The sequence below is a fragment of the Musca autumnalis genome, unplaced genomic scaffold, assembly GCF_047663935.1.
Source record: "Musca autumnalis isolate F117 unplaced genomic scaffold, ASM4766393v1 scaffold_8, whole genome shotgun sequence".
Taxonomy (NCBI): Eukaryota; Metazoa; Arthropoda; class Insecta; order Diptera; family Muscidae; genus Musca; species Musca autumnalis.
The window spans coordinates 349,971-359,131 of NW_027412421.1; positions in this window are offsets into that span (position 1 = coordinate 349,971).

Here is a 9,161-nt window from a genome sequence, read left to right on the forward strand (position 1 = left end):
TTTTCAGTTCCAAAAAAATAAAAAACATCCATCTGCCTACGTGCTGAGTAGTGTACACAATATATCTCAAATATTTCAATAAAATTATCCACTCCACCCACACCAAAATTCAAAATGTGAGCGCTGAATTTTAGTTTAAGAATTTCAGAAAAAAGTAGAAAGTATAAATAGCATATAATATGTGGTCAAATTTTTAAAGTCGATCGGAACAATAATGACTCAGAATAAGCGTTGGATGGGAACAATTTATTTAATTTTGTATGCAGCATATAGACTGTGTTTTTTTCGAAATCGGCCACAAAAATATATGACAATTGGTTTATTAGTTTTCGAGATAGAGTGGGCACCGCAAAATGCTTTAATAAAAACAGGGTTTCGTAGACGGCCTCAAAACTTCGTAATATTTTTCTCTTTCAGATGAAGAAAAAATCCGCCAAAAAGATACGTAGTTTTTCTCGAAAAACAATTATGAAAAATGCCTTTTATTGAGCTTTACAACTTTATAAGGCTAAGCACACTAAAATGTTGGCTTACATCCAGTTTGAAACTTAGTCGTGAATTGCTTATAGTTTTTATTGCATGTAGTCCTTACGATTTGTATTGCCCCATCATTTTCACATATTTTGAAAGCTTAAAGATTTTCTCACGCGAAAAAATTCCGCCCAGAATATACTAGTGCAACAAATGGAAAACCGACAAAAACTTTCGAACTTTGCTATATTTCAATGTAAGATTCTTCAGAAACATTAATGAATATGTAAGGAAATTAGGACATTAGCCTATATAGGCCAAAATATAGGAAAATATTAAAAATTTGTGCACATTTTATCCATTTTAGTGATATAGGAATTCGCTCTCGGAGTCGACCCGGAGTCTGAGTCGGAGTCGGAGTCGTGAAAAAAACTCGCCTGGAGTCGGAGTCGGAGTCGAGCCAAAAATACCTCGACTCCGAAACCCTGGTCACATCTTTCAGAAATTTTTTGTAAACACAAAAAAAAAACTGACACTTAAACGAAGATAAACACCCTAGTATAAAGAGAATCATTATGACAAATATCACACATCACGCACATACATTTTTGTATTTCTCCTGTAAAAAAATAATAATTAAATAATTATAAAATGCACAATAGAACTGAATGTTGAATGTTTCTTTTTTGTTTTGGTCATTACTCTTTTCTTTGGTTTTGGTCATTTCTCTTCCCACCTACATTCATTCATGCTTCACGTATTCATTCATAACATTGAATCAGTTCTTGCATTTCTCTGTGCATTTACAAATTCACCACTCTATCAAATATGTGGTGATTGTCTTGGCTTAAAAAAAACTCAAAGTGGATGTCATATCGGTATTTCAATAAATTGTTGAAATAAATACACTCTAAATAAACAATTAAGTTGATGGATTAACATAAACTTTGTTCCACATCCTAAATTTGCTATACAAATCGATAACACGTCTTTTGGGGTGGCAACGTTATTCAGTCTGATTTGACATTTTTTACTTTGTGCATATTTTCGCTGCGACCAAATTAAGATTAGCATATAATTTGCAAACAATTTAATATTCCTTTTTCTGGAAACCTTGAAAGTGAAAAGATCATCTATTCTTCGAACAAAATCGTTCAAAATCCTTTCCATCCATAAGTTTCAAAGGAAAAAATTTTCTTTAAAATTATAAATTAAATTTGTTCTACAACATTCTGAGGAAATATTATTGCGTGTATTTCTTTGAAAGAAATCTAATCGTCAGTGTATGGTGCTAGATCTCCAGTGCTATAGTTTGAGGAAGCCAATTTCAATCCGAGCAAAAAGCTTCCAAAAGATAAACGGATCTTGTTCCGGAGATCGGACTACCCACAAGGTAGTCTGCGATCAACAATCTTCCGTCATTTATCGACAATTCTACAAGCTTGAGCAAAGCTCTATCTGCATCGATAATCTTCTGAGTTGCCTGAAATCATACGTATAAACAAATTCCTACGGCCCATCGGATAGTGTGAATCGGAACTAGCAAATTCTGGATACGAAACGAGTGACACATATCAAAATTGTCCTGTACCCCAATATGCCTAAATTTTGTTCATTGAAGGCAGTGATGCTCTGTTGCCTTCATGATTGTATGCCAACAAACAAGAATAACCTTTAATATCATCATTTCTTACCCCAACATCTAATGGACATCTGCAAGAGTGGTCTCAGTTATAGCCATTGTCAACTTTAAAACCCATAACCTAAACACAATATTGCATAACAATCCTGGAAGGTTACATCATAAAGAAATAATTATTCACCAATCCTGAATTACGAAATATTCATTCTCAATGCAAAAGAGGCATTCATTCGCAGTATATTTGACCTTTTCTAATAGTGGTACATAATATTGCCACCAGTGTAGATGCCTTTGAAATTCAAATAATATCATATTAAGATCATCTAAATAAGTATACATAATATCATATATCCCAGCCCTCAACATGATATACAATAATATTTCATACCCAACAATGTTCCCAAATTGTAGTATGGTATGAAATTTCAATACGATTTTACTTGTGAAAACTTTCATTTTATGTATGGTGGTTAAATACACAAAACGTGTTTTACGATATTAAGGTTCCTATTAAAAATTATTTTTGTTGAAGTTACTTCAATTTAAATATTGAATATCATGTTGAGCCTACATTTTTAAACCAGATTTGATATCTATAATTTTCTTTATATAATAAGGTATTTGATTATATACATCGCATGCGAGAAATAACCACACCAACAAGAGAAATATTATCCTATAATCACAGCAATCCTATAGATACACACACCCGCATCCAGATATTCGTGAAGGCCTTCAACGATACCGGAGTGCATGGCAAGTCATTAAAAGTACTTTATCACCTCTATATGAGTATTTTAGAAATCTCCAAGATAAGGGATCTCACTATTTGGAAGAGCAGTTCAATCTCTTTATTACTCTCAAATTTTATAAAGGGCTTTTCTTATATTGGGTCTCTTCAATTGATTTTTCCAATTACTCTATACAAGTGAGTTTCTTGATAATATTTTTCTCTTTATGTGTGGTGATTTTTTATTTTACACTCATTACGAATTTATTAACCCAAAGGGCATTCGATTTCATGAATTCTTTAAAAATTATCCCATTTTATATAAATATTAAAATAAAGTATATGAATGTATAGTTAGTTAGATTTACCGTATACAATCTCTTTGTCATAGTTCCTAGTATGATTTGAATAAAAAAAAACTTGCAAAGACAATATGAATTGGTAAAGAAAAAACAATCAGACGTTTCTTTAAAAGGGATGTAACTCTAGATTCGGAGTGAAATGTATTTAGGGGTTCATAGTTAAATATGCCATTATGAACAACGGCTGGTGAGGGTTGAACATCTGGGAAATTCAAATATTTATCTTCTGATTATAACTGTAACCACCAACAACATGTTAATTATTTATTTTAGTTTAGGATTTTGGGGTCCTTAGTTTCGTTAGTATTTTTGTTTTTATTTTCCTTAACTGGTCCACATATGTAGATATTTGCTTAAATAGTTTTTCTTGTTGCTATTAGGGAGTCTACAATAATACCTGTAGAACAAACTGACATTGGTTGGAGGTGGACAAGAACCCCCCATACCCGACTGTAGCTACCTCAAACGGCTCCCGCCGTCCTCTCTTCAGGCAAAGGTCTGAGTGTATTCACAATGTGAACCAATATCACTCACGTACATTACAGTATTTGGCATCCAACGTGGGGCCTGGAAGATTCTACCTGGAATACCGGCTCATTCCGACCAAGTTTAGATTTCATCAAATTGAAGGTTAATTAGTTGTTTTCATTGTAGGACATTTAGGCTCGGAATAGTTTTCGGAATCCCTCAGGATTTTCGACCAGTTGAAGTTAACTTCGATTTAGTTGACCGAAGGATATCCGGCAACACTTTCTGACCTCTATGGTTCTTATTTGAAAGCATATGGTTTACCTTCCTTGGTATTGGTATATTTTTCTTTAATATTTTTATATCTTGACATAGTTATCAGCGCCCCTTTTTATAGATGGAATCTCATTATCTGTGCTGTTTGCGAGGTAGTGACCTCTGTTTAAAGGATGAGGCTATAGTAGGTAGTTTTGAAGTCAATGCTGATGATGTCGGTATAAAGTATTGCTGGGAGATATGCAAAACTCTATAGACCAACTTGTTTTTCAATAGTTATAATCAGTAGAATTTTTCACTCCAATCTTTTTTCATCACCTCACAAGAAACATCATATATCTAAAGATTTGTAAATCCATAAAATTAAATTTCCAACATATAACTTTGATCTTAAATTGATCTATTGATATTCCTAAATGTATATATTTTCCCTTATTGTTCAAACTGATTTGAATCTGGAATTTTTATACATTGGGAACACAATATAAAATATTTTTAGATATCGGTTATTTTGATAATTAAATAATGGCTGAACAATCGGTTCCCATATCAGAAGACCAACCTTTTGCTTCGAGCAATGAAATATCATCTGGTTGTAATATTTGTAATGGACCTATGTCGCAAGGTCAAGATTGTCTGCTCATCAGTCAGTGTCTGCACTCCTTTCATAGGGACTGTATTGAGCAACATCTGGCTACATCAGCAAAATGTCCGGTGTGTCAACATCCATGTCAATTAAATGAGTTGCAGACATATGTTGTCACCCCGAAACACCCTCATATGTCACAACAAACCACACGTGGAAGAGGCAGAGGAGGTATGACTCGCCCCGATATCACGAGAAGCGTCAGTCGAAACTTGTTTCAACATTCTTTCGTAATGGGTAATAATCCACTCGCAGATCAACAACGTTCTCCTAATCCACCCACAGATCAACAACGATCTCCTAATCCAGACACAAATCAACAAGGATCTCCAACTCGACCTAACCCATTGGATAATGATAACTTTGGCATGTCGCCATTTTCAAACAACAACAGTCCAAAAGGGGTTAATACTCCTGTTGTCGACTATGCCGAAATCAATAGAATGATTGAGACAAATTTAAGTCGCATGCTACAAAATCTTAATTTTCCACAAAACACTTCAAAAACAAATATCAATGGCGATCCTCAACCTACTCATAGTAATAATAGTAGTTTGAATAATACTAAAGGTAATCCACAAATTTCACGCAGTAAGTCTGGAAATGTTTCCACTCAAGACATGCCTAGTAACCAAAATTCTATTCCTAATCATACGAATGGAAATAATCCTCCGCCCATTCCTCAACACATCCCTTCGCCCATTCATTAACACATCCCTCCGCCCATTCCTCCGCACTTTCCTCCACAAATTCCTCCGCCCTTTGCTGGTCAATACCCCTGTTATCCCAATAATTCATTTGGTAACTTGCATGCTGACAAATTCATATCAATAATAAGCAACTGGAACCTTAGATTTGATGGGTCCACAAACGGTTTAACGATTGATGAGTTTTTATATAGGGTTACAACGATCACCAATGAGACGTTAAATGGCGATTATTCCCTTATTTGCAAAAATTTAAATACTATATTGGCTGGTAAAGCCCGCGAATGGTTCTGGCGTTACCATAAATTGGTACGGTCCATTACCTGGGAGCAATTTTGTAAAGACATTCGTGGCCAATATAAGGACATGAAGTCCTCCTTTGACATTAGGGAAGAGCTAAGAAATAGGAAGCAAAGACGAGGGGAAAGTTATGATAACTTTTTTGACGCCCTTTGCATGATAGCAGATAGATTACCAAGGCCTATGTTCGTGGAGGAGTTCATAGAAATTATTGCGCGTAATTTGCGTCCAGAGATCCGCCAAGGTTTATTATATGTACCAATAAAATCGTTATCTCACCTCAGGAAGTTGGTACAAATGCGGGAGAACTTCCTCAACGATGAATATGTTCGAAAAACCCTGGGTCAGCGCAATCCTAATCCTAACCCATTTCCCCGCAAAGTTGTGGCTGAAATAGATAATTCAAATTACCTTGCAGAAACAGAATCAGAATATGTTGTTGAAGCCATACAGAGAAACGATTCCATATTTAAATGTTGGAATTGTGACCACTCTGGTCACCATTGACAAGACTGAATGGAAATACGAACAGTTTTTTGCTATGGCTGTGGTGCTAAAAACATATACAAGCCACAGTGTGTTAAGTGTATTTCCAGAGCTCAGTCCACTTCAAAAAACGGACGACCAATGGCGCCTCCCAAGGACCCAGTCTTACCGAGGGACCTTCAGTAGACACAAATTTTGACCTCGAAGATAAAGTAACATCAGAGGCAATATATAGCTCGCACTACACAACTTTTAACGAAATTAAGGCCGAGTTATTCAACGATTACATTTTGCAATCTGTTGAAAATATTAAGAATGACATTTTGGTGTACCCAGAAGAAACGCTTAGTTTCCGTTTCACCACTAACAGTGAAATAAAAAACGAAATTTTTGTACTAAAATCGAATAAAAGTTGTGGTCATGATAACGTGTCTCACAAAGTACTTAATGTTTGCGATAATAATGTAATTCCTCATCTTGCAAGCATCTCAGACAGCATAATTTCGTCGTCGACTTTCCACGATATTCTTAAAATACATAAGATTATACCCATACCAAAGATTAAAAATTCTACAAGTATTGAAAATTTGCGGCCAATTTCATTATTGTCATCTATAAACATTATATATGAACGTATTATTTACCACCAATTGTGTGATTTTTTGCAAGCTAATCGAATTATTACAAATTGCCAATATGTCTTTCCAAAAGGATGTGGAACAGAAGAAGCAGTTATTAATATAAAAAATTACATATGCAAAATGTTAGATGAAGGTAACTATGGAGTTGCAGGGATATTTGTTGATCTATCAAAAGCTTTCGACATGATTGATCATGATATTTTAATAGAAAGCTAACATTTTATGGAATCCCAACAGGAAACAGTTTGCACAAATCGAAGGTTGTAAAACCGGGTTATCCTTGATCAAACATGGCGTACCACAAGGCAGTGTTCTAGGTCCATTACTGTTTCTAATCTACATTAATGATGTCAGCAACTTAGAATTAAATGGAAGATTATTTATGTATGCCGACGACGACATATTTTATCCCTTGAAGTCAGTAACTGCAGTTCAATGTTACATGCATTGATTATGGAGTATATGCGATTAAATAAATTGTTTACAAACAAAGGAAAAACCAAACTGATTAGATTCAAGCCACACCCAGGTTCAACTTTGGACTTTGGTGGATGGGGAGCTTATACAAGAAGTCAGTACTGTTAAATACTTGGGAATATACTTGCAGTCAAATCTTACCTAGAACCAGCATATAAATCTTTTGAAGTCAAAGATCTCACTGGCAATTGGTTTATTGCATGAGTTCAAATACAAGTTTAATGAAATAACAAAATTCGTGATTTATCAAAGACTAATACAAAGTCATCATAAGTTTGGCTGTAATCTACGCTTGTAAAAATACTACGGAATTAAAGTCACAGCAAAGACTTCAGAATAGCGAATTTGCCTATGTATTTTCCACTGTTGAGTTATGGAACAATATTTCTGCAACGACTTTGCCAATTTATGGAATTTCAAGTACCAACTTCTTTTGTATGTGTATAAGTGTATACACCATATTGGACACCATACCATTGAATTTAATGTAAACCAAGTTTTGTCCAATACTCGAAATAATCAGCAGCTACAAGTTGCATTGTGTCGCTCAGAGACGACTAAGCAGAAAATAGAATATTCTAGCAGCCATGAATACAACAATTTACCAAATGTTGTTAAACTTAACCGAATCTCAATCTTTTAAAAATCGCTGAAAAGCTATATTAAATCTCAAATTAAAATAGTTTTGTAAACAACATTACTTCTGATATGTTATTAATAAATTTTCTTTTTCCTGAAAACTTAAATTTTTGTATTATGTTTGTATGTATGTAACTCGCCAGCAATCCTCTCTAATGCCTAATGGCGCTGAGGCGTTAATGTAAATGAGTTTTAAGTTTTATTACCAATTAAAGATAATTATATTAATAATAACAAAAAAGTACCATTGGTCTAAATGTGGAATGGCTCATCGAACAGCCCTAAAACAACACTTATATTGAACTTTTGTGAGGATCTCCTTGGTACTTGATATATTGTTACGAAAGTAACTAGTAGAATTAAATAAATTTATATGAATTTCTATTAATTTAAGAATTTGAATTGTAACGTAAATTTTTATTAAGAATTTAGTTTATTCGTTTAAGTTTTGCAATAACAACTATTACTGCAATCATGGAATTATAATAATAATTGTTCCAAAAACATCCCATGCGGAACAAGGAAGAGGAATCATAAAATTATTGCTTAATCTTAATTTATACTCTTTTCTTAGCTAAATTGTTTTTGTATTCTCTCTCCCTCATTAATTTTGACTATTCAATTATACTTCTACATTGTGGCGTCATTGTAACCCTATCACTTATCGTATTTATTACGGCTGGTGCATTGATGCGTTGTTTACATTCATTCGCCTGTTTTTATACGAGTATTTGTGTCTGCATCTCGTTTCAACATCGAATAACCTCCCAGATGAAAGGTACAGTCTACGCATAAGCAAGTAATGATAGTCTTATCATTACACACTCCTAATTATAATAATCCTACAATTATCATAACTGATTATAAGAAATCAAGATCGTAGATAAAAGGAAAGAATCAAGAAAATTTTAAATATTTCCAATTTTAACTTTTTTAGAGGGAAGACGCACGTAAAGGTTCATCCGATTCGTTCGTTCGTCTTCCCTCCAAAAAGTTAAAATTTAAAATATTTCCAATTTTCTTGATTCTTTCCTTTTACAGCCAAGAAGCTGAAGCTTTCTCAAAAAAAGAGGAACTTATCTTTAATTCAAAAATCCTAAGCTTTATTACAAATCATTATATTTTCAGTTTTCAATATCAATTTTGGAGGAAAAAGTCATATACAAAAGAACCAATCAATTTCAAAAACTTTGGAGGGAAAATTAGTAAACCAAGAAACGGACCAATCAATTTCCATTTTTTAAATTTTTGGGGCGAAAACAATACATATGTATATCAAATAACGATCAGTTTTCAAATGTTTTTATTTATCGATT